A 26,692-nucleotide genomic window follows, 5' to 3' on the forward strand; every position below is an offset into this window, starting at 1 on the left:
TCTCTCGGCGGTACCGCTGCAGCTTGAGTTGGTGTAATGTGTGTTGGTTTCCAACAGGTGGCATTTGGTTAAGGGACTGTTGAGGAGAGGTCTGACTGGGGGAAGGCCTCACTTGTGCGGCATCTCAGTTGGTCGATGTGGAGCCACCATTCTCAGCTGTCTTGCAGGAGGACCCTGTAGGAAGAGGGCCCTATTAGGTGGGTGACTAAGGCTGGCACTCACCGGGGTTCCCCCTTGAAGTTTTTACCAAATACTGTGTCCTCCTCCTAGAAGTGCGTGGTGACTGGCCTCTGTCTGTCTGCATGGTGGTTTGCATATTGGAAGTGCAGTCTGTCTAACATTGTGCAAAAGTGGTGGCCCATCAGCAGCTCTGCGAGACTTTTTGTTAGTGATGGGGCATGGTGTCAAGTGTTGGCTCAAGTGATAGTAGGCCACATTGTCGGGTCAACCTCCCTGCCCCATCTGCCTTAGTGCCTCTTTGGCCAAGCAGATGGCCCATTCCACTTGGACGTTACATGCAGGGTGGTAAGCGGCTGTCAATGCATGTTGGATTCCCAGGCCAGCTAGGAATGCCGAGAATCCGGCAGCTGTGAATTGCAGCCCATTGTCAGACACAAGAGTGTCTGGCAGGCGAAGGGTTGTGAATATACGCTGCAATCCCTTAATTATTGCTTCATTGGTGGTGGGCATCATGAGCATCACCTCCACCCATTTATAAAAAGCATCCACCACCACCAGGAAGATCTGGCCATGGAATAGGACAGCAAAGTCCATGTGGACTCTGGACCAAGGCCCTCTGGGTAGCTTCCATTCCTGGACTGGTGCAGTGGGAGGCACTGGCAAATTGCCACCAATGCCAAGATGGCCTCGTCTATCTTGGGCCACCAGACATAGCTATAGGCAGGTGCCTTCATCCGAGCTATGTCTGGTGGCCCAAGTGCAGTCAGTCAAAGATTGGGGTATACAGGGTGGGGGGCACCACCACCCGGTCACCCCATAGCAGACACTCACTTTGAGCTGACAGTTCCAGCTGCCATTGTTTGAATGGCTGGAACTCAGCAGCCACCTTGCCTAGTGGCCACCTCTGCGCACCCAGTCCAGAACCTGGGTAGTGACAGGGTGAGCCCTGGAGTGCTGGGCAATATCTGTGGCTGAAGTGGGGAGGTGGAGGTCTTCCATGGAGAGGATGGATGAGGTGGGGGTGGGGTCCTTTTCAACAGTGTGGAGGGGGCAGTGGCTCAAGGCATCAGCGCTGGCCGAGCTGCTTCCCAGCGCGGTACTGGAGAGTGTAGGAGTAGGTGGCCAAGAATTCAGTCCAGTGCGACATGCGCAGGGACAGAATGAGGGGGCGGTTGCTGGCCAGAAGCCCAAGGAGAGGCTTGTGGTCGGTGATTAAAGTAAAGGGCCTCCAATATAGGTACTCATGGAACTTTTTGATTCTGGAAACTGCAGCCAGAGCCTCCTTGTCAATCTGGCTGTAGTTTCTCTACTTTTTGGAGAGAGTCTGGGGAAATAATACAATGGGGGCCTCCGAGCCATTAGGGAACATATGGCTTAGGACCACCCCCATGCTGTAGGGGGAGGCATCACATGCTAATGTCAGCGACAAATTGTCACTGTACTTACAACGACAGCCGCTGACGTCAGCATACATTTGACAGCAGCGAGCACATGCACTTTGCGGCTGCCCCAGTGTCAGGCTGTTGATCTGTTGAGAAGTCAATGTAAGGGCTCAGCTAGTGATGCCTTGTGGGGAATGAAGGAAGTGTGGAAGTTTAAAAGGCCGAGGAATGCCTGTAGTTCAGTTTTATTAGTTGGAGTGGGGGTGTTCCTCACAGCTCTGATTTTAGAAGGGATGGGGTGAAGTCCTTGAGTGTCAATAAGGAAGCCCAAGAACTCTACCTGGGACACCCCAAGGCAGCATTTGATGCACTTTAATTTTAGCCTGGCTTTCCTGAAACAAGATAGGACCTTCTGCAGCATTTCAATGAGTTCTGATCGGATGCCAGCAGTGATCAGAACATCATCAAAATATGGGATGACCCCTGGGAGTCCATGGAGAAATCGCTCCATTAGACTCTGGAAGATCCCAGGGGCCACTGACATGCCGAATTGCAACCTTCAGCAGCGCAAGTTGCCCTGGTGGGTGACGATGGTCTGTGCAGCCACTGCCTCATCATCCACCAGGAGCTAACTGTAGGCCTGGGCCATATCCAATTTCACGAAGATGGAGCACTGCCCCAAGGAGTGGAGCAAGTGCTGCACAATGGGAACTGGATATGGGTTTGCTTGGAGGCCGTTATTTATGGTTGATTTGTAATTGGAGCAGATCCTGATGGATCTGTCAGCCTTAATGGGAATGACTATAAGAGTCTCCCATTTTGAATGGTTGATGGTTTCAAGGATCCCTTGCACCAGGAGCTTGTCCAACTTGGCATCAACTTTGGGTCTCAAAGCAAAAGGCATTCAACGAGCCTTCAGTCAGATGGAGGCTACTTAGGGATCTAAGTTAAGGCTGATAGGGGACCCCCTATATTTCCCAAGGGTGTCATTGAAGATGTCAGCAAATTCCTGGGTGACGTCTTCCACAGAGATGACAGCAGGGGAGGTAGTGTGTATGCCTGCTAGTGAGAGGCCGAGCTTAGCAAACCAGTCCAGCCCTAGGAGTGCAGGCAGGGGGTTGGCTACAATGATCACTGACAGGCGGCCATGGAAGTTGGCATAGTCCATCAGGACATAGAGGCAGCCTAGGGTTGGAATCGAGTTTCCTTGGTAGTCACGAAGGCTTGGTGGCTTCTTTCAACCGGGCTCATGTAATAGATGGTATTAGGAGGCAGAGGGTGCCCCAAGAGAGGATAGAACTGGATGAGCCAGTTTCAACCTCCTTGTGGCATGGAGTACCTTTGATGCGTAGAGTGAGATGGATTTTCTGGCCATCAGATGAGCAGGACAACATGCTGCTAACTGAGGCACTGGATTTTGTTAACAGTAAAGCAGTCTTCCCTCGGCAGGGCCAGCCAGCACTCCTGGCATGTCGATTGAGGCCAGAAGCTGGCTTGGCTTGGTGAGGATAAGTTTGCCTGGCAAACTGCCAAGTGTCCCTTCTTGTTGCCGCACTGGCAGATGTAATTCTTGAATTGGCATTCCACGTGGGAATGGGCTCCTCTGCAGTCCAGACAACTTAAGATGGTCAACGTGGTCATTGTCGGGGTCTTCAGGAGGTATGGTGTCGTCTATTTGGAATGCTTTGGGGACTGGAAACAATAGCTGCTGGCACTTCTGTCTTTCAGCCATGGACTTGTCAGGCATTTCGGCTGCTCTGGGTTTGTCCACGGCTGTCTGCAGAGTCAATTCAGAATGTGCCAGCAGCCACCACTGAATGCGAATGTCCCGGACCCCACAAACAAATTGTTCTAGCAGCGAGTCATCCAGATCATGGAATTCGCATTATGTGGCCGCCATTCTCAGTGAAGCCAGGTATTGGCTTACAGTCTCTCCTTCTTTCTGTGCGCATTGCTGGAAAGAGTAGCATCTGGCAATGCGATAAGGCATTGGGGAATAGTGGTTTCAGAGTTTTAAGATTAGAGTGTCCCATGAGATGGAGTGCACTGGCAAAGGAGTGGCTAGAGCTCGTGCAATGGTGAACATCTCAGGGCCGCAGGAGCTGAACATCCCCGAGGAACATCTTGGGGCCCCACTCTTTCTGTCTGCAGGAAGTTCATGAAAGTTGTTAGCATTCAGGAAACATTTGACATGCTCCAGGAAGCCATCCCACGATTCTGTGGTAGAGCCAAAGGGAGCGAAGTGAGGGAATGTCACCATCCTCAGTTTCAACAATATGAGTTGTAAGGAAAGTCAGGTGAGAGAATTTTTTTTTCTCTTCTGAAGTTGTTTAGGCTCCTCAGCATCCCACCTTCGTCACCAGTTTTGATGACTGGACAGAGAGAGAGACTTCAGACATGTTGAGGTAACCTTTAACAACCTTCATTGGAACAACAGCAAGCTAACAATAGAACAACAACTTCAGCACCACACTCTGCTTGATAGCTATTTGTACTGCAGCTGTCAAACAGAGCAACTAATGGTAACGCAGTAAAAAGCCCACTTTCAGCCAGGCGCGTCTCAGGCAATAGGCGCTGACCTGTAGTTACCAGGCTGTCAGTCATAAGTTGAGGACTTGCATCCAGTCGTAGGTCGAGGACTTTAAGTCAATTGCAAGTTGATGACTTTACAATAATCTTACTTTGGGATAATCTTGTGGGATCTGAAAGTAACACATAGCAGTACAGATGGAATCTCTTAATAAAAACAGAGTATAGAAAAGGAAACAGTAGGGAATGTGGTAGATTTCTTAATAGAAGTCACAATCTTGTTTTATACTTCCTATTTTCCTCTTATTAACATCAGAAGCCAGCATATTAAACTAATCTAGGGCAGTTCTCAAACTATCACCACAAAACACACACACACACACTGTATGTTGTGTAGTAGGCTTCAGTAGGCAAGAACCAACAGCATTTATTGACTCAAAAATAGAACTGAGGAACTCTAGGCAAATGCCTGTTATTTATATTCTAGGCCCACAAGGCCTTAAACAATCTTAAACTAGAAAAAACCCGCCCCCATATAATTGTTCTAAATATCCTTCTAACAGTTGGAGTCATGCAAATGTTAGTTTCACTTTAGCCCAATTCAACAGTGAGGGTCATCTAAAGGTTAATCCCCTTTAGCCTAACTATATACATTTAATACATAACACTATATATGATCAATTTTGATTAAGTAAAAAAGCAGTGACGTTTGAGACCATTTACTCTGTGATCAGAATCAATCAGGATGTCCTGGGGTACAGGATTTTATCAGTCAGCTTTTTATACTTAATGAGAGTTCTTTTCAGTCCCTTGACTTAAAGCCTTCAATATTTGTTATTATAGTACATTTTTTAAAAAAACTTTAAAATATGAATTACATATACTTTAATTTCTAAAACCAAAATCATTAATTAGTCTCTTGAAATCTGTTAGCAATTTTTAAGTGGGCCATTAGAAAAACAAAATTTTTAGAACTAGTGTCTTCCAGTTTTCATTAAATTAACATTTTGAAAGGCATTAAAAGCTATTACTTCTGCTATTTTTCTCACAAAACGTAAACTTGGGACACTGATGTTTTTAATTAACAGTTATGTTAAATTGTATAGTGAGCATCATAAAATGTAACAAATTTTAGTAAACATTTTATTATTTATCTGTAGAGATTCTCAATCATCTAGATCATAGTTGTCCCAAAAATGCTTTTTTAAAGGCAACTGGATTTCCTCATTTTTTTTCCCCTTGGAAGATTTTTTACTTCTCATCCAAGCTTTTACAGAATGGTTGGGAAATGGAAGGATTTATATTCCTTAGCAGTTATCTTGTCATTAACATTCTGAAGGTTGGTCATTTGCTCTCTGATAGTCATTGAGACCAGTTGGGGGGAGGCTGTATCCTCAGGGTCACCTGAATTATGGATATGGAACCTTCTTTGTACTGATGGGATGACAGGAAAGTTCACATTCCAGACAGAAAGAACCACTAGTTTGAAAGAGAAGTCAAAGAGGCCATCTATTTTAAAACTGAACAGCCCTTTCTCATCATAGAGAGAGGGATACAATACCACCTATCCAGTGGTGGGATTCAAATAATTTAACAACCGGTTTGGCTGGCTGGGTGTGGGTGGGTCATGTGACTGAGAGGGTGTGGTCAACTCTACATCACTTGGGTGGGTGGTGCCTGTATGGGACAGGCAAGGTTGGGGAAGGAATCCAGGGGTTTCCGGGGGATCGGGCAGTAGGGGAGGCAGGAGGAAAAAAAGATCCAATCTCAAGCTAGACTGGGGAAAGAGGGTGCTTTCCTCCGTGTGTACCTTGGAAACGGAACTTGTTAAGTCCTCAGGCTTACGACCTGGGCCAAGTTGAATTCGCTCAGGCTGCACTGATTGGATCCAGCGAGCCTGGAGACAGGCGTGTTGAGCGTAGCCCTCGGATTAGCCGACTACTTGGCGGCGGTACTACAAATGGCTGTCAGACAGCCCCTGTTGCTTGTTCATAGTTTTACGAAGCTTGTTAATAAAGGTTTGACTGCAACTTGGTGTCTGGCGTTATCTTGGCTTGCGGACCAAGCATTGGCAACGGGCCGGAATTTTGACCACATGTTTGTTCGCTGAGTATAGCCCCGACCGTGCATTATGGGATGCCTTTTTGGAGCTTTTTGAATGTTTCCTGCAAGTGCAAGATTTGACTGAACTCTCCCCTGACAGGAAACGGGGAATTTTTTTGAATTCCTGTGGGCCTGAAATGTTTGCAACCACCAGCACATTGGCTGCGCCAACCCCAGTCCATACTGTTGCCTGGGATGTTTTATTGGACAAGTTGAAAGAGCATTATGCCCCCGCTCCCTCCCGTTATGCCCAGCGTCATGCTTTCCGATATTGCCTGCAGCAGGAGAACCAATCCATAAACCATTATGTTGTTTTCCTCCGGGCATCGGCGGTGAATTGTGAGTTCGCAAACTTGGAGGAGGCCCTATTGGAGCAATTTATTTACGGCGTTAGGGATGTGTGGTTACAGAAGTGTTTGCTTTCTCGATCGGAACTGACTCTTTCCCTAGCCATGGACGAAGCCCGGGCCTCCGAGATGGCTGAATACATGACTTCCATCCTGCAGAAGTTTCAGCAGGATTGTGTGCTGTCTGTCCAGCCACCCTCGGTTCACCACCAGACCGGGGGGATGATCTTGGCTCTGAGACTACCTCCCGGGTCAGCCACCTCAAGGCAGTGGCCTGACCTCCTCAACCTCAAACCCGGGGGGGGGGAGAAATTGCCTCAGCTGTGGCGGCAAACATCTCCGCTCACAGTGTAAGTTTAAGGCTGCCACTTGCTGCCGTTGCGGCAAGAAGGGACACTTTGTTACTGTATGTAGAGCTCCTTTGCCCTGCTCCAACCTGCCCATCAACCAGCCAGCAGGCCGCCGCGGCAACAGCATTTGCTCAGCCCGCGAAGATAGTGACTGTCTTTCTGACAACGCAAGTGGTTTTGATGAGTGGTCTGTGAGCTCCACGTCTGTTGCACGGTGGGCCTGTTCGAAGATCTACCTCGTGGTTCGGATCGAGGGACGTGAATGTGAGATGGAAGTGGACACGGGCTCCACAAAGACTATTGTATCGTGGCAGACCCTACGGAAGATTCTACCCTCTGTTCGTCGGGACCAGCTCGCTTCCTGTCCTTGCCGCCTCCGTGACTACCAGGGCAATGCTATCCCCATCCTAGGCTGTGGACAATTTACTGTTCAATATGGAACCTTCAAGGGTCAATTGCCCTTGATTCTTGTATCCCCGCCGTTGGCTTCACTTTTGGGGATGGATTGGTTCAGGGCCCTGGGGTTTACTATTGAGGGAATTCATACTACATGGCAGGGGGATCCATTCTTCTCACTGATGGATGAGTTTGCCGATGTTTTCGATGACTCTCTGGGCTCCTATACAGGTACTCCTATTTCCCTCAGTCTCAATCCCCAGGTGGCGCCTATTCGCCTCACGGCAAGGCGTGTTCCATTGGCGCTCCGGGGGAGGGTGGATGCGGAGCTGGATAAATTAGTTTCCCAGGGCGTTTTGCAGCCGGTTGACCACGTTCCCTGGGAAACTCCTATTGTCACGCCCATTAAGGCAGATGGCTCAGTTCAGATTTGTGGGGATTTCAAGTCAACTTTGAATAAAGCCTTACAAGCCCATCCTTACCTTGCCCCTGTGGTGCAGCACGTGTTGCACCCATTGGGACAGGGAAAGTTTTTTGCTAAGCTTGATTTGGTGCAAGCTTACCAACAGCTGCCGGTTGATGACTGTGGCTGCACAGACCATTGTTACTCACCATGGGCCATTTAAATGTAAGCACCTCCAGTTCGGAGTCTGTGTGGCTCCGGGCTTGTTACAGAGTATCATGGAGCGGGTGCTCCATGGGATCAATGGTGTCATCCCGTATTTTGATGATGTTCTCATCGCAGCGGCAGGCAGCTCTGAGCTTGCCTGCAAGTTGCGCCAGGTTTTCCTATGATTCCGACAAGCTGGTCTGTAGCTTAAAAAATTGAAGTGTTGCCTTGGAGTGCCATCGGTTGAGTTCCTTGATTTCTTGATTGATAGTCAGGGTATATATCTGACCCCCTCCAGGGTCGACCTCTATAGCTGATCTGCAGGCATTTCTGGGGTTGCTTAATTTCTATTCCATATTTTTGCCCCATAAGGCCACTGTAGCAGAACCAATGCACCAACTACTGGATAGCTTGGCCCCGGGGGTCTGGACGGACCCCAAATCCCAGGTATTCGTGGCTGTCAAGGATTTACTGACCTCTTCTGTTGTGTTGTTGCAATACAGCGAGCGGCTTCCTTTGGTATTAGCCTGTGACGCTTCGCCTTTTGGGGTGAGTGCAGTGTTAAGCCATGTTTTGCCTAACGGTCTCGAGGCTCCCATCACGTTTTATTCCCACACCTTATCGAGGACAGAGCATAATTATAGCCAACTCGATAAGGAGGCATTGGCTGCCATTGTGGAATTAAATGTTTTCATTACTACCTTTATGGCCAGACATTCCATTTAGTGACTGACCATAAGCCCTTGCTGGGTCTGCTGGCTGGGAATTGTCCTACCCCGCCGGTTTTGTCCCCATGCATGTTGCGGTGGACGGAATTTTTAGCATCCTATAATTACTCCCTGTCCTATAGGCCGGGCAAAGCCATCGGGCATGCGGATGCCCTCAGCTGTTGTCCGTTACCCATTTTGGTTTCAGACCCTGCTCCTGTTTCCGCTGTTTTCCTAGTGGCCAACGGCGATTTATCCCTTTCCGCTGTTGACATTGCCTGTTATTCTAAGAAGGATGCTCTGTTGTCTAAGGTGCTGGAGTGGGTCCAGCAGGAGTGGTCTCAGGGGCCGGTGGCGCTGGACTTTTACCCTTTCCTCTGAGGGTGTTTGTTATGGGGGACTAGGGTTGTGGTGCCTTTGGAACTGCAGGCCACTGTCCTCGCCCACCTCCATGATGGCCATCCAGGCATAGTGTGGATGAAGGCATGTGGCCGCGCCTATGCCTCGTGGCCTAATATGGGTTCAATGTTGCCAACAAAGCCAGCCGGTTCCCCCAGCTGCCCGGTTCAGGACTGGGAAAGGCCACAAAGTCCATGGTCTAGGCTCCACCTTGATTTTGTGGGACCATTGGAGGGACAGACGTATCTCTTTGTGGTGTGGATGCATTGTCTAAATGGATAGATTGCCCCATGATTTCCATCACCTCAGATGCTACTATCAGGGTGCTGGGCAAGCTATTCACGACACATGGGTGGCTAGATACTATTGTATCCAATGTTGGCCCCCAGTTTACGTCTGCTACCTTCCAGACATATTTAGCCTCCCTGGGAATTAGGCAAGTTTTTGTGGCTCCTTACCATCCAGCAGGGAACAGTTTAGCAGAGCGAGGGATGCGCTCGGTGAAGGACGCATTATGTTGCCTTGGTTCTGGCAGCTGGCACACTCGCCTTGCCACATTCTTGTTAGCGCAACATACCACCCCATGCCAAAGCACGGACAAGAGCCCAGCAGAGATTTTAATGGGTTGCCGGCTCCACACCTCATTGGACAGACTCCATCCTGAGTATTCTGATATTGGGCCGCCACGGCAGTTCCTTGTCTGTAGGGCTTTCCAGGTGGGGGATTGGGTTTTCACACAGAATTTTGCAGGAGACCCAAAGTGATTGCCAGGTCGGGTACTTGCTGTCACCGGGCCCTGTTCTTATAGGGTATGCCTTGATGATGGCAGACAATGGTGGCATCATATAAATCAATTGCGATGACCTTCTTGACTTCCAGCCCCGAGAGCATGCCGACCTGCCCTCTGATGATGCCTACCGGCCATGCTCTTTACCATCTCCAGCTTCACCTCCTCCACAACCCGATTTGCTCATGCCGGTTCCAGTACCTGCAGTGGGTTGTCCTGCTCCAGAGGCAGAGTCTTCTGTGGGCATTCCTTTTTCATCGAGTCCACTGCCAGAGGACTGTTACGCTCCTTCTCCTCCACCAGTATCGTCCCCCAAACTGCACAGGTTGGGGCAGATCCGCCATTGGCCCGCCCACCTGTCTGAATACGTTTCCGCGATCTGGGGGGAAGGAGTGTTAAGTCCTTGGGCTTATGACCTGGGCTGAGTTGAACTAGCTCGGGCTGCACTGATTGGTTCCAGCATGCCTGGAGACAAGTGCCTTGAGTGTAGCCCTCGGATTGGCTGACCTCTTGGTGGCGGTTCTACAAATGGCTGTCAGACAGCCCCTGTTGCTTGTTCGTAGTTTTACGTAGCTTGTTAATAAAGGTTTGACTGGCATCTGGCATTATCTTGCCTTGCGGACCAAGCAGAACTGTTTCCGTCCTCCCCCTTTTCCTGTTTTGTCTGCTGGATAGGTGCAGAGGGGCAAGCCTAGCCTTGCTGCCCATTGCAGCTAGGAATCTCAAAGCTGAGAAGGAATGTTTGTCTTCTAGCCAGCCTGGGTGATAGATCGCCCCCCTGCAAACTCTGTCTCTTGAGGAGTCCAGCTGAAGTTTTGGGTGCTGCACACTGAGGCAGAGGGAAGGGCTGAAGCTAATAGGTGGCCAAGCTAAGTGCCTGAAGGTACCCATCCCATAATCAGGACTCCTGGCGTCTCAGAGAGTGAAACTTCGGCTGGGCAGACAACAGAGTTTGCAGGGACCTGCGTCTGCCTATCTAGCACCTGGATTGGCTACAACAGAAGCATTCATTCTAAGCTTTATTTAAGATTCCTAGCTGTGATGGATAAAAAAGCTAGGACTGACCCCAGCCACAGCTTCCAGTTTTGAGCCAAAGTGGCGGGAACAGAGGATTGCCTTGGGCACCACCGGCTGCTGCAAAAGTACCAGAAGGAAGGCAGAATGGGCAGTGCAAAGGCAAGTTGTGCTTTGCTCCTGCTGCACACCAAGGATTTGGCCATTGCTACTGCTGTTTTGGCCTGCCTGTGTGTCGTCCCCCCCCCCCCATACAGCCACAGTGTACCATTACCATTAATCTCAAAGATCACGTGACAAAAGAAAAGACATCCATGTGTACTGCTGCTGCTGTTCCAGGATGGCTGCCTCCCAAGTGAGAGGGAACAAAAAGGCCAGCCAGCAGGCAAAGATTCACTTGTTAGCTTTGGGCTCCCGTCTCCCCTGCCTTTTCTCTTCCCATCTCCCCTCTTCTCACAGCCAGCATTCTCATTTAGGGAGTTGCTGCAGTCTCAAAGATCTGGAGGGTCAGGTGGCAAGAGAAAAGGCAGTGAAACTTGCAAGGGTGGAGGCAGGAGAGCAAAGCAAGCAATGCTTTGGCCTGTGGGTTGGCCTCTTTATTCCCCTTCACTCCTAAAACAGCCAGGTAGCACAATACAAGGCTGCGGAGGTTTGTGTTTCTGGGATGATGGGACCATGCTGCTGCTGCCATTCCAGAGGGTGGAGGGGGGCTGGGAGGCCAGCCACTACCACAACCTGACTGGGAGGGCAGGGGCAAACAATCATTCCTTCGCTTGCAGTCCTCAGGGGACTGCCAGGAATGCCTGATGGGCTAGGCTGGCTGGCTCATGCAATGGCGGCAGGGATCACTACTCAAGGGGTGACACTGGGCCTGGATGTGGCAGGCTGCCCTCGCTTGGGGGATCCAAAAGTTAAATACAGAAAGCGGCATACCATGGGAAGGATACTTATTCCAGACTTGCCTGTTTAGTTGAGGGGCCAGCTCTTGGCTGCCACCCACTCACCCTCCCCTCCACCTTGGTTCTACTTTGGGTTGAGTCACCGCTTCTGGGTGGGTGGGGGGTGAGTGACCTTTAGGGGAGAGCGCTGCACTGGGGTGCTATATGCCTGGACCAGGCTCTTTCTCTTGGGTTTACTGGCCGCAGGCTGCACACCCCCAGAGCTGGGCTGGGCCCAAAGGGCAGCCAAGCCTTGTCATGTCTCCCCCACAGCCCTTTGGCCAAGCACAGCAGACTGCAGGCCGGATAAATTACTTCATCATGGCGGGGCCATAGTTTGAGGCCACGGGTTCTAAATGAGAATGGGCAGTGAGTGTATATTTCCTGGGGAGAATACATGCAATGGCCCCAGGTGACTCACACCATGTAAAATAGCAACTTACTTGCCTAAAATTAGGGGGGAAGGCTTGGGAAACGAGGAAGCAAAGAGCAGCATTTCAAAATCCTTCTTCTTTGATGAGAAGTGTTTATCCATACATTCATGACTCTTCTTTCAATAAAGATATTAACAGGAACATGGTATATTTTGGTAGTAATTCATTATTGTATTATTCAAAAATCAGTGTTATACTCCAATTTTAATAGAAAAACTTAAAGGTAACAGCAAATACTTGACTCATTCCTATTATCCTAATCTGCTATGTCTTTCCTCTTTGAGCATCTGTTTCCTAAATTAGAAACTGGTGCAAATTGAGCCACACTATTTTTAAGACAGTCACAAATGTCATGATGCAACAAGTATTATTTTCAGGAAAAATATTTTTCATGTGTCAATGTGATCTAATAGCCAGTAATACTGGTTATTATTTTCTAATAATTTTACTGAAAAATACATGTATTAACTGGCATATTTTGAAGCTATTAATTACAACATATTCATTTTGTCATAGTATACATTAGACTGTGTGCAAGATATGTATTTTAGTAACCCAGGAAACTAGAATTTAGAATAACACTTATTACAGTGTGTGGACTTCACTTTTATTTCATGATCCTCTAGTGTGGATCCCCCAACAATCTAATAATTACAACTTTAAGCTGAAAGCAAAAACAAGAGATTTCCATAGCCAAGGGGGAACCTCAGTTAGTGGGAAAGGTTTGGCATGGCTGGATGCACATTACTCAAAGCTGCAACTTGTACACTCAAATAACTCAGCTTTATTTTGCAGATATATTGATACCTGTAAAGATATACAATTAAAATGCTACCATAGATTATGATATTTAAATATTGCCCATTTTCTATAATGTGAACTATCATTTCTTTCCCAAGGTCATTATTCAGCTAGACCTTTGGTATCAAATACACAGAATGTATGCTCTGAAGCGATCTGTGAGAAGAATCTATTATTCTGTTATTATGGTTGGTAAGATGTTCCAAATAAAGCTGGCTTTTGCAATAGGTTGATGCTGATTTTTGTCAATGCTGATTGTGCTCTACATGTTTTGCAATACTATTGATACTTTGTTTTTTTTTATGGCACAGTTGTTCTGCTTCTGTTTGCAGATCCTTATATTTTGTGATTTTCCCCCTCCTTTCTCTTTTCTTCTGCTATCTCTATCTCTATTGCAATATCTGCTGCCCATACTTATTTGTCATTCTTACTGATAGCTGTTAAGTTTGGGGTATTTATCTGGCAAGCCTGTTTGAATTCTAAATTTAGAATCTAGAGCAATTTAATTTCATTTTTTAAATTACCTTGCCTATTTTATGGCTCCAACTTTTCTTGTTTGCAGGCACATGGTTATTTCTTGAAGATATTCCAATGCACCATTGTTGCTACATGTTTGTAGTCAGTCTGTATTTCTTTGTTTGTCCATAGCTAAGTGCAGAACAGCACAGTTTTTTCTTTGTCTAGTATTGACTGGCTCCCTGCAGACTCTCTATTAATAGAATTGTAGAAACTTTTCTGATTTGATTGAAATTGGAGGTCAGGCCTGCCTCCATTCAAAACCCAAGAAAGAAAACCCCAATCCCACTGATGTAGAGAAGGAATACTTTTACTGAAATGATAGCAGGGAAAGCAAGGCAAGATCTGAATCAAAATGTGTGAAAGTTACAGATTGAAAGTTTCCCCAAATCCCTCCCCCCAGAATCCCTTGCTGAGTGTCCAATGAACATCCACTGTGAAGTTATGTGATGCTCATCTTCAGGTATTTCACCCATCTGGAGTCCTAGGATGGTTGGCCTTGATATGGTGTAAACAACTCCACTCAGCACAGCAGTAATTCTTGAGAGCAAACCTCTCTTTTAGTTCACATGGGACATCACCTCACCAGCTCACTTTCCCAGCCCAAATGCCATGCTGCCCCTTGTAACTATGGCAACTGAAAGCAAACGTGCATCGAAGTAGAATCCCATGCTGAAGATCTGGCTGACATTGGAGATTCTGCCTATAGTGTACAATTGAGCTTCCTATCTCCTGATCATCTTAGATATAGCTGTTATTTGCTGCTTTATTTCCAGTGCTTCCTTAATATTCCTTGTTTCTAGATGATATTTCATGATAAGAAATCTTTGGTCGTCTTCTTTATCTGTTGTACTCGCTTGCATCTGATTTAAGCATGCTGATCTTATTTCCCAGCCTGATCCTGTTTGGTTGCACAGTCTTTTTTCTTCTTTCTTAATTTTGCCTCCAAAATATTCACTTATTAATTTCTATTAATTGGCTTGCTTGTAGTGGTGAATTGATGCTTATAGTTGATATTGCCATACTGGCATCTTTTAATACTTATGCTAGCTGTTTATTTGAACAAGCTTCAATGCTTGTTATCGTGTTCTGTTCATTCTATTGTTTTTGTGCTGTTCTTAATGTTCAGTTGTATTTCATTTTCTTTTTCAGTTAGAGGACTTTGTTTTTTCCTGAGAAGACAGAGGAGACGTTGTGTTATTTCGGAATGAAAATGATTCAATAGCTAGTAGCTGACAAAATACATTTTGTAATTGCAACATTAATTAGAAACTTAAGCTGGAGCTAAAAGGAAGGAATTAATTTCAGTTTATATTTAGTGCTGCCCTCTTTTGGAGATCTGCGATACCGTTCTGAAGCTGACAACTGCTTGAGCTAGAATTTGACAGCTATTTTCTGTTACTAGCACGGAACATCCTACTGCAAGATCACAAGTCGTTCAATACAGCAAATTGTACACATGCACGCACATATATATTAACAATTTACTCTAGATCATTTCAAGATGTACCATATAGGTAGGTAGAAAGTCAGAAACACACACATACACAATACATAAATGCATGCGAATGTGATTGTATTGAGTCCTGGGCAAGGCTGTTCTAATTTTATTGAGCTGTTTGCAATTTACATTTTAGTAAATGTGATTGCGATTCGAGATTTACAGCACGAAATCCCCAAATGTCTTAATTCTTCTTCCCCATTGAGATTCGCGCCTATCTAATTTTTAGCAGCTTTTTGCAAATGCAAATCGTGCCTCCGGCCAGCAGGAGGGAGGAAGAGGAAGTGAGAGCAGCGACAGCAGTAGCGGCTGCAGCGACGACGGCTGGGAGCTTTATAAGTGCTCGAGAGGCTACGGATGGAATAGAAAGAGAAAGGGAGGATCAGAAACATCAAAACAAGCCGCGACAAAAGCCGAACTTCAGTGGTGGAGGCGGTAGGAGGTACTGTTGGTGGTCTCTCCTTCTGCCCCAGGGCAGCCAACTTCATTGTTTAGCTCTGCACTTTGTGGAACTGATTCTACTTTTAAAAAAGGTACTTTAATTTCTGACTAGTGGGAGGAGGAAGGAGCGTGGCTTGCCAGAGGCGTGTGTTTGGCTGGAGATGGGGATTGCTGAGGGAAGGGGAAGGGAAAAAGGTACAGCATTTTGTTATTGCTTATCAAGTCCCTCTGAGTGTAGACTACTGAATATGAAGGGCGCTTGCAAACCTCAAGGCATTATGGTGCTGTCCGGATATTGTAACAAGAATGACGCCACCTGCGCTGGCAGGACTCTAACTCGTATTGAAAATGCGTGGGAAATGCGATGCGTGGCGACAACAGATGGATCCCCGCCCTTAATTGTAGCACTGAGAGCGAGGCGAGAAAGGGGGTCTGGGTGCGATAGCTCCCGCGAATGAAAACGTCAAAGGGGTGATATACCGATGGTGTCCCAGCGTTGCGAGGCAATATGTGGGGAGGTTGCTATCGTAGAATTGTCTCCAGTACTGCCTTCTCCCCACTGCTGCTTGTAAGGAACCTGAATAGATCTCAAGGGAAAGGTTGGTTCTTGAATTCTGCCACGATTGTCTTCTCCTGAGGTAGGTCGGAAATGTTAGCAATGGCAAAAATAAAAATAAAAGAAAATGGGGAGGAAAGGTTCTGTTAAACATGGAAAGAGTTCGTAGTAGCTAGGGAGAAAAGCACCGAGCTCAGGACATTGGTGCTGATTGCATTGGTGGAATGCAATTCCACCAATTCCCGCGGTCCTCGGGGTGACTGGTACTTGCCCGCAATTGGCCCACTTCGAGAGTCATCAAGGCGGCGGCGGGGGGAGGGGGTGTCATTTCCCAACTTCCCGCCTTTAGGGTGCTGCCCCAAGTAGCGGCCACTGACTGTTGTAAGCCACTCTACGTTGGTTTCAAGATGAAAGCAAAAAGTGCTTCCTTTTTCAGCCAATCTTCCATTCTTTCTTTCTTTTTAACCAAGAGCCTCTGTTCCTGCGCTTGACTCCTAAATCTGCACGTGTGAAACGCCTGCTCTCTGTTTCCTTCCCCAGAGCAAACTGCCTTTTATTACCAAAATTTCTAGAATACTAGTGGCACGTGAAAAGGTAAAAGAGTTGTAATGATTGGATTAAAAAGGTAAACAAAAAGTTGTATCCAAAACGTGTGTGTGTGTGTGTGGAGCTGAATATTTAAGCTTCATCTTCCATATAGTAGCAGATATAATAAATTAAATAATTGACTTATTTGTTACCTGAACCTAGCTATCTATACCAATGTGAGGCCAATTGTCTATAGAGATTCTCAGTCATCCAGGTCATAGTTGTCCCAAAGGTGCTTTTTCAAGAGGCAACTGGACTTTCTGGTTGTTCTTTGAAGATGTTTTGCTTCTCATCTAAAAAGCTTCTTCAGCTCTGACTAAATGGTGGGGAATGGAAGAATTTATAGCTGGTCATTTGCATTCATTTAGAGAGTCCTTGAGGCCACTTGGAGGTTTATTTATGTTCTCACAGTCACCTGAGAAGTGCAAATGTGTGTGGGGCCTTCTTGGAATTGTGTTGTGGATTGGAGATAGATGATGTTGTATCCTTCCCCCTCTGTTGAGAGAGGGCTGTTCAATTTTGACATAGATGGCCTCTTTGACCCCTCTTTCAAACTGTCCTCTTTATTCAAAATGTAGACTTTGCTCCAAGGCCATTCCTGAATATAAATTGTACTTAAAAGTCAACAGCCTGGAAGCAAAGCTCATTCAACTGATTAGCTCAGGTTTTATCTTTGTAAGTGCCATGTGCCATGTCTGAGACCTCTGACATGATAATTCTGTAGTTCCTTGTTTTGTAATCTTTTTTCAAGTGTTCCTTATTTCTTACTGACCAGTATTCTTGGATTTGCCTTTCTAAACAATTCTATGAAGGATTTGTTTTTGGCTTCTTCAAATTCTCTTTCCCATAAAACTTTTTTGTTTCCCTTGTGTCCGATTAGCTGTAAACCCATCATGGTAGGGAGCTTTATAAATTACAGTGTACTCTGAGAATAATGTATTTTGTGCAAGTTTGTACTTTTGAATTTAGTAACAATTTTAAGTCTGGAAGATGTCCTGGAATATTATCCTGTATGTTAATTTTATTGCATTTAGCTAAGCAATATATAGGGTTACAAATGAAACAGAGGTTAGAAATGGACAGCAATAGACTAAAATACAGAACTTTATAAGGAATCTGATTCTCTTTTCCTAATATTTCTTTGTTGAATTTATTGTACCATTCTTATGGTAATTCCAACTAATTAACTAAACTCATTCCATTGGGGAGATTTAAGTGGTAAGGTGTTACAGTGTCTTGGCAATCTTTCTTATACATTTATTATAAGATTATTTGAGTTTTCCTATTTATTTCAGGTCCTATTTTTGCACATTGTATTGAATATTGCTTTAAGCATGTAGGGCTTGGGTCAAAACAACAATATATGGGATAGTATGATTTTTTTAACTTATAGAACAAAGCAATATAATTAACATATCAAACTATTAATTTGTATATTATTTAGCACTGAATGGCATGAGGCAACAGCTGCTTATATATGTTCTGTAAATGAGTAAATCTCATACTAATACTGTACAAGAATATGCATATCAAGTAATTTCTATATTTGGGTATGTAGTATAAACATTAAGTATTATTTATCTTCTGTGTTTGAGATTTCTTCCTTTGTTCTGTATCAGTGGGCCTCAACCTTCCTAATGCCGCGACCCTTTAATACAGTTCCTCATGTTGTGGTGACACCCAACTATAAAATTATTTTATGTTTTCAATATTTTTTCGAGAATATGTGTATTCCGATGGTCTTAGGTCACCTCTGTGAGAGGGTTGTTTGACCCCCAAAGGGGTCTCGACCCACAAGTTGAGAACCACTGTTCTATATGAATAGTAAATGTATGGTATATATCTCCCAAATGGTGTGGGAGGCACTTTAATAATATGTGTAAAATAGTCATATTATTTTCCAGTTCAGCTACAGTCTGTAGCTTCTTTACTTCATGGAGGTTCTGTTGCAGCTTTGTAGCATGTAGGTTCTGCTTGTAACTTCTGTAAATGTATATTTCTAGTAGCAATGCATGTTTTATAATAATCATTTCTATTCTTCATTTTACATTTTTGGTGTGCTGTTTATTCTCTCATTGACTTGTAGCTGAAACAATGGTATATGTAATGGCACTTCCTGACAGTGTCCTTCTATAGCAAACTACCAAGCAAATGTTTGCTTGTCTGATGCTGCTCCACCCTTCCTTCCTCTCTTTGTTTACTGAAATCTTTTGGATTGTGAAATGTGAATTCATGCAGGATTTTTTGACATGAAGTTTAAACTATTGAAAATAGTTTAAGATGTGCTGTCGTTTCCATATTGACAATTAAGAATTATGCATTTCCCCCCTCTTTCAGTTCTTATTTTTAAAACCTAAAGTCTGTAAGTGATAATATTGACTGTTGGGAATGTTAGATCTATGTTGTACTGCTTGAAAATAGAATATCCTTTGTGTTCTGAGAGTCTTTCATGTTACTGAATAAGAAAAACTGTTAACAGTAATGGGACATCTGGAAATTCTGTTCCTTTGCAGCCTTGAGTAATTAGGATCACTCCAGTGAGCCCTCCTAAATTTCTTTTTACTAATAGGCTATACATATTGGTCTTCCTTTGATTAGACTTTACAGTAGGCTGCCAATCTATTTTCAACTGTTCTACATTTTGAACAAAATATATAATCAAGGTTGTTTTTTATTTAGATTGCTTATGCAATTCAAAGAAGCCTTACTGAGATAATAACAGTTGAACAAATGTGATGAATGTTTTGTTTTCCCATACGGACTTGCAAATTATGTCTTTAGATATTGATGAGGTCATTGAACATGTTACAATTTGTACTCTGTGACACAGATGTGTCTATTCCAAGCTCAGCATGCTACATATTATTAATATAAGTTTCTTTTTGGCAATGTTGTGGATCTGAACCTACGAAATTTCCCAAACTAAGTTAGATCATTGGTCCAACTAGCCAAGTAACCTTTTTACCTTAATCATTTTCAGTCTTTTCAGAATCAGAACTATTTTTTTTGCCATAACATTTGGTTCGTATAATAGAAATAATATTATTTCTGTTTGCTTTAGATCAGTGATTCCCAAACTTTTTCAGTCCACCGCCCCCTTGGTGCTACAAACTGATCCCCAGTGCCCCCCACCCAATTTAAAAATATTTTAAGTTAATTCAACAAAATTGTTGAACATGATCCAGTGATACCACGTTTTCAAAGTCTGATAGTCATTTATCAAGAACCTTAGTAACTAGTAACTTAGTAAACTCAATAAAATTTAGTAACTACTTCACTGTTCTTAGTAGATGATAATTCCTGTGTAGATATTGAAAGAAGTAATCTCAGTAAGGTATTATCACAAAGCACAAAATTGCAACAGATATCATTAAGATATCACAAACTTACCCAAAAAGATGTTCTTGCAAGAAACCCAAAATGAGCCCCAGGCCTCATCTCTGCCTCCTTTCTCGAGAGCTGGCTTTGGGGACAGCCAGCCTCTCCCGTCACTGCACTCTTCACTCACCTTTCACCCAGAGGATCTGCCAGTGGGGTACCTGCTATTTCATCTCCTGAGAGAAGCTCGGGAGAGACACGCAAATGGCCGCAACTCAAGGCTCCTGAGGAGGAGGATGGACACCAGGGGTGGCAGTGGTGCCCACTGCTGCTCCTCCTAGTAGGCTTCTTGGAGAGCATTAAGTTGCAGGCGCATCGATTCCAGCAGCTGCATTTTCCCTTGATATTTGCTGTCCCAGCAACCCAAAGGGGACATTCTCCCAGTGGCATCTCAGGCGCTCCCACCCTTAGCCGCGAGGGAGTGAGGATGGCTGGGTGGAGTTTGGCACCTCCTGGCTCCCCTCAGATCATCGAGGGGCCTCACGCGCCTGCTTGCTCACATGGTCTGCGTGCTTCTGCGTGCTTCCAGCGGAAATGGGAAGCACGGGGATCTTAATGTAGTAGGTCAGGGGAGGCTGAAGCAGGAGGTTAAATAAACAAATTTGGCTTTGCTTCCTTGTGCAACAAGAGGGAAAGGTGTCTGAGACACCGCTGTCCTCTTAGCGTCCCCCTGCTGCCCCCCTTGCCTCTTATCGCCCCCCTAAGTCATCCCACCGCCCCCCAGAGGGTAGTACCGCCCACTTTGGCAACCACTGCTTTAGATCAGCCTGTTCAGCACATGTTAAGTAACAGGTTCAAATGTTTCATAGACCTGTAACATACATTGATTTTTAGTATATTCAAGATTTGAGGTTAATGTTCTTCCCTTTTTAAATTTCAGATCCTGAACTTTTTTTTTTTTTGTATTCTAGTGTCTTTAGATGTACTGGATGAACATTCACATTTCTTAGCTAGCAATATAGTGTGCTATACATAGTTTGTTCAAAGTTTTCCTTTTATAACAAATGCAAAAGCACCCTCCCCCACATAATGCAAATCCAGCCATTTGTGACTTACCATATTTTTGGAGTATAACACACACCTTTTTCCCTCAAAAAAGAAGGTGAAAATCTGGGTGCATCTTATACACTGCAGCATTTTTTTGCATCCTGAAACCCCGCCACGTCACAAAAATGGCTGCCTATAGCTTGTAGGAGGCTTTCAGAGAACTCCTGGGGCTTGGGAGGACAGAAATGAGTAAAAAATGGGCCGTTTTTTGCTGAATTTTGGTTACCCATCCCCCAGGAGCGCTCTGTAACCCTCTTAATGCCCTTTTTAAAAATTAAAAAACGGGCCCGTTTTCACAAAAAACTGGCCATTTTTTGCTCGCTTTTGACCCCCCCCCCACTCTGCAAGCCTCCTCAGGGCTATTCATGCCCTTTAAAAAAAACAACCCCTAAACTGGCCTGTTTTCATGAAAAACGGACCGTTTTGTGGAGGTTGCAGAGGGCAAAAACTTTTTAAATTAAATTTGCCTCTTCAAAACCTTGGTGCGTCTTATATTCTGCTACATCTTATATTCCAAAAAATACAGTAAGTAATAAACTGTGTGTGTAACACAACTTACTTAATTTATGAATCTTTTTATTTATTTATCCAGCTTTCTAAATTCAACAATTTTATCTTTTTAGTTTCACCACTTTTGTACCTTGAAATTGCATTAGAATGATAAATATGTTTATCCAGCTTAGGAAAGGCTATGTAGAGAAAGAGAAAATATAAAAAGAGAAAGAGTTGCTACAGAGTTTGTGTAAGGTTCCATTACAACCTGTTGGCATTGCCTGAAAGCAGTTGCAACTTTTTCCAGAATGATGATGTTACTCTTCCTTTTTTGTTTAAGGATTTGTGCTCTGGAATATCTTTTTCTCTTTATATCTAATATTCAGCTCTGTTCTAGTGAGTGCTTCTGTTTTTCCCTACTCTCAATTTCCTTTAGCTTTAGTGCCTTTTGATGGCTGTTTCTAGTAAATTATTTTCTTGCCTTTTGTACATCACCACGAAAACCATTTGATAATATGGTTTAGAAATACAAGATGGAACTTCTTGGATCCACCCCTCAGAAGCTCTGTTCGGGAATTCAGAGGCTTTGCCTGGCATGTTGCCAACCGAAATGGAGCTTCTGGAGGCAGATCTGCAACATGCCATGCAAGGCCTCTGGGCGCCTGAACGGAGCTTCTGAAGGGCAGATCCACCCATCAGAAGCTCCATTTTGGCCAGCAATGTGCCAGGCGAAATATGAGGAGGCCTGAATGGAGTGTCAGAGGGGCACACATGGCTGAGAGGCTGGAGAGGAGACTGCTTGCTAGATCTTCCCAAGATAAGTGACCCGCCACTGCAGGTTGAGTTGGGGGGGGGAAAGCAATTGTGGAGAGCATGAGACCTTTCAGTGGGTCAGGGTGTTCTTGGGTGGTCTTAAGGTGACCTGTTCCATCACTAGGCCCTCCATGGCCTTCCCCACCCTGAAATGCCTCATATGCACTTAATGAGCCTCGCATTTTATTAGCAAATGCGTGGGCAAAAGGAGGGAGTTCAAGGTACAAGATTCATTCCAATGAATCCTTGGGTTACGAACAGAGTGGGCAGGCTCATTACATTCATAACTTGAGGATTACATGTATGCTGAAACAATGAAGGGATTAGGGTAAGATTCAGTGGTGGGTTTCTACCAGTTCGGACTGATTCGGCTGAACTGGTAGTGGTTTGGCGGCCTGGGTCACTGAAACTGGCAGTGTCCCAGGTCTGCTACGCCCCTGAACTGGTTTTCTGGGTGGCGCCATAGGTGCCACCATCTTGTTGTTTGGTTCTGTGTATGTGCAGAACAATTTTTATTGCATTGTGCATGCATGCACATCAAGTACATGTGCATGGTGCGCACACAAGTGAATCCGCAGTAGTCCGTGCCGGAACCCACCCCTGGTAAGATTGTCTGCAATTGGTGAATGTGTAAAGCAGTTGTGGCATTTCAGTGTGCTGTACACTGTTGATAGGATACAGGTTACTGTGTAGAAAAATGCAAACATTTAGGCGTTCCTGGTCAATTTGTATGTCTCAATAACTATAAATGAACAAATAGTGATGTAACTTCCACATGGCACAAGACGCATCTCATGTTTAGCATCCTATTCTCAAGTTTGGTACAATTTTGAAATATTTAATTAGGTCACATACAAAATAATTATCTTTTAAAAATCAATATAAACCTGTAATTAAAATAACCTAAAATTGATTTGAAGGAAAAGTCTGTATCTTTAGATTAAAAATCAGTGACGTTCCTATTTCAGTGATGAAACACACATGGTTCAAGCTGATTTGTTCAGCTTTGTATGCAAATATGGAGGGGAGGGAAAGATGTCTAGAGAGATGAGTTCCTTCTCATATAGAGAAAGTACAACAATAATAAAAAACTAAATTTGCTGCTTTATTTTCTTAAATAGGTTGAATGGCATATCTAAAAATTGGTAACAGGAAGGGCATTAATTGAAAGGAATATTAAAGAGATAGGCTTTGATTTTGTAACTGTGTTAGCTCAGTACTTTAGGATTATGTTGAAGTATGGTTTTTTTTTTTTTGATAAAGAGATTCTAATTTAAATTTGTTTTTCAATGGATGATGAAGTATCACCGTTGTTTCATTTATCAATTTGTTTTAATAGTTTCAAAGTTGTTCTTAATATTCTTCTAGTCCAGTGGTCGGCAAGCCGCGGCTCGCGAGCCACAAGCGGCTCTTTACACATTTTAATGCGGCTCTTCTGTGTGCCAGATTATTATCCTCCCTAATCATTGTGGATCGAAAAGAAAAAAGGGAAAGGGGCGCTTGTTTTGAAGCGCCCGCTCCCCTCCCTCCTCTCGGGCACTTCAAAACAAGCGCCCCTTTCCCTTTTTTCTTTTCGACCCACAATGATTAGGGAGGATCCTGAAGTCGGGCGGGGACGAGAAGCGAGGAGGCAGAAAAAGAAACGCAGGCTAAGGAGCTTCCCCCCCCCGCCCCCTCCCAGCAAAAATCTAACCGGGGAGCCGGGCAGTAGCAAATTAGCCAATCATGCGAGGAAAGCGAGGTCTGACCGGGTGGGCAGCGAAACTCCAGGGCTCTCTGTTCTAATTCCCCGTGAAAACTGTTGCCTCTGAAGTGTTTGCTCTACTGTTTGAACCTTTAAGCGTCCCTTTCCCTTTTTTCTTTTCAACCCACAATGATTAGGGAGGATCCTGAAGTCAGGCAGGGATGAGAAGCGAGGAGGCAGAAAAAGAAACGGAGCACTGGGGGGGGGAGACTGGGGGCCTCTGTCTCTTTTTCTCCCTCCTCGCTTCTTGGGGCTCCACCAATGGGGGAGCAAGGCCCAGCACCAGGCTTTGGGCTAACACAGGGGTCTGCAAAGTTGGCTGTTTTAAGACTGGTGGACTTCAATTCTCAGAATTCTGGGAATTGAAGTCCACCAGTCTTAAGAGCCAATTTTGCAGATCCCTGGGCTAATATGATTGATGCCCTTGGTGGACTTCGATTCTCAGAATTCTGGGAGTTGAAGTCCACAAGACTTCAAGCTGTCAGGTTTGAAGACCCCTGGGTTTTTTTTTTCTAAAGGGTTAGGGGTGCAAGAATCTTGTAACTTGACAGCTTTAAGACTTTCGTGCTTCAAATGCCAGAGTTTATTGAAACTAAAAACAGTGTACCATCCTATGTATTTTCGGTTTTAAAAATGTGGCTCTCAAAATAAATTTCAATCGTGGTTTTGGCGAGATTTGGCTCAGTTGAAAAAAAAGGTTGCCCACCACTGTTCTAGTCAATTTTTCTGGACGTTGGTTGGCAGATATGTAATAGTCACTGTTTAATTCTATCTCACTCTTCTGATCCTGGTGATAACTCAAATATATATAATAAGGCTCAAATTTATTTCTGTTGTTACTTATGATCAGAACACAGGAACATTTCAGTTTTACTCCAGTGTAATACCTAGCCATTTCAAGTTTTGTTCTGTCAAAACATGAAAAACTCAAAGCATTTTACCAAACGCTTCAAGTTGGACTGTTTTATTAAGGTTGAAGTAAACAATTTTTATTTTATTTTATGCAGCCAAATATTTGGTGCCGTTATTTTATTTATGAAAGGTTTTTAGAAACATGTACGGGTTAATTGCATTTTTAAAAAGTGTACTTCTTTCAGGTTGTTAAGGATTATAGCCACTTCTCTCTTTTCATGACTCCAGATTACATAAATAATTCAAACAAATGAATTTGTTTTCTAATTTAGATCTCCATCTAAATTATCTTTTATTTGAGATCAGATACTGAAACATCTTCCAGATTTTATTTAATTTGCAAAGTCCTGTTAAAAGTATTTTTCAGCTTCTGAGAGATCAAGAGGCTACAAATATTGAACTTTAAAAAAATGGTAGAATAATTGGATTAGCATGATTATTTACAAAAATGGGGTCCAAAATACCAAGAAACATATTCTGTGATTTGTGCATTAAACTTTGTGCATTCTATTATGCTTTTAGCAGTAAAACTAATACTGTAAGAAGCCATAGTTCACCTCAAAATTTTACTGCTAGATTAGAGGGTAGATATTTTATCTGATACTAATAAATATTTATTTGTTGACTCTAATAAATTATACTTCATTCTAATTACTCCCCCTAGAATCCAAATATAGTACAATTTGCAGAGAAAATACTAATTTAGGAAGTTTACTTTGTATTATGAACCCACATAGCTTATGGTTGCCTAATACTTCCTGTTGCTGACTTCATTTTTAGTATAGCTTAGAATTATTGCATATTGTAGTCATTTGAACTAATGGGTAGAATAAAAGAAAAAAGGAACATTGGGGATGAAAATCTGGTATGCTATAGCAAGATAAAGAGGAAGGATATGAAAAAGAATGTTATAGGAAGATTTGCATGAACTGGTGCAGTGGTGGGGTGATATGCCCCGGTATGGGTGTACCGGAGTCTGCCTGGAGCACCGGATACCCTCTGGTACAGTGCTCCAGAGTGCCCACCTGCCTGCCCATACTCGTTACCTGTCCTTTAAATCTCCAACGCTTCCGCGATGCGCATAGCACATACAGCGCCTGCGCAACGCTCTGCCAAGCAGCTGGAGCATCACGGAGGCTTGTGGAGGTATTGCTGGAAGGTAAGATGCATGTGTGTGCGCACACACTGCACACCTTCATGTAGAGAACGTCGGGCCCCGTTGCAACCATACCGGTTGCAACGGGATCCGGAACCCACCACTGAACTGGTGGTAGAAGTAACTAATACATTATAAGGAGCAGTGTATAAATATACACTATATTGCCAAAAAGATTCGCTCACAACTGAGTCTGATTATGTGGATGGGTGGGCGAATACTTTTGGCAATATAGTGTATTTGAAGATCTTTTAGATACTGGTAAAAAGAGTGCCTAGATTTCAAGACATAGGAAGAGTCATTTTTGGCATGTGAGTAGGAATGGTTGACAAAATGAAAGTCAGCTACCTCCACTGTTGTTTCTAATACTGAGATTGAAATATTTATTATATTAAATTATTCATAGTATTATCATGATGAGATTTTTCTTAAAAAGCATTTTTGGGAATATAAACATTGATTGTTTATACCGGTAGCAGTCATCAGCAAGCATATATAGCAATGGTCACTAACTGGTGGCCCCTGGACCACTGGTGGTCCACGAGAAAATTTTGGTGATCTGCAGAAAAAT

General features: G+C 44.2%; 1 protein-coding gene across 4 annotated transcripts in view; it reads left to right on the plus strand.

The window, feature by feature from the left end:
• The first annotated feature begins 15,131 nt into the window (after positions 1 to 15,131).
• The window catches only part of ELMO1 (engulfment and cell motility 1), a 481,433-nt gene continuing 469,872 nt past the window's right edge, over positions 15,132 to 26,692 (plus strand). The window contains exon 1 of one of the 4 annotated variants that reach the window (XM_081932593.1): positions 15,132 to 15,436. The gene's annotated coding sequence lies outside the window, so the exon portion shown is untranslated. Of the gene's footprint in view, positions 15,528 to 15,753; positions 16,074 to 26,692 lie in introns of those variants that run through there. The other 3 variants (XM_081932592.1, XM_081932596.1, XM_081932594.1) reach the window with 3 other exon arrangements.

The sequence above is a fragment of the Natrix helvetica genome, assembly GCF_964273705.1.
Source record: "Natrix helvetica genome assembly, chromosome: Z".
NCBI classification, from domain to species: domain Eukaryota; kingdom Metazoa; phylum Chordata; class Lepidosauria; order Squamata; family Natricidae; genus Natrix; species Natrix helvetica.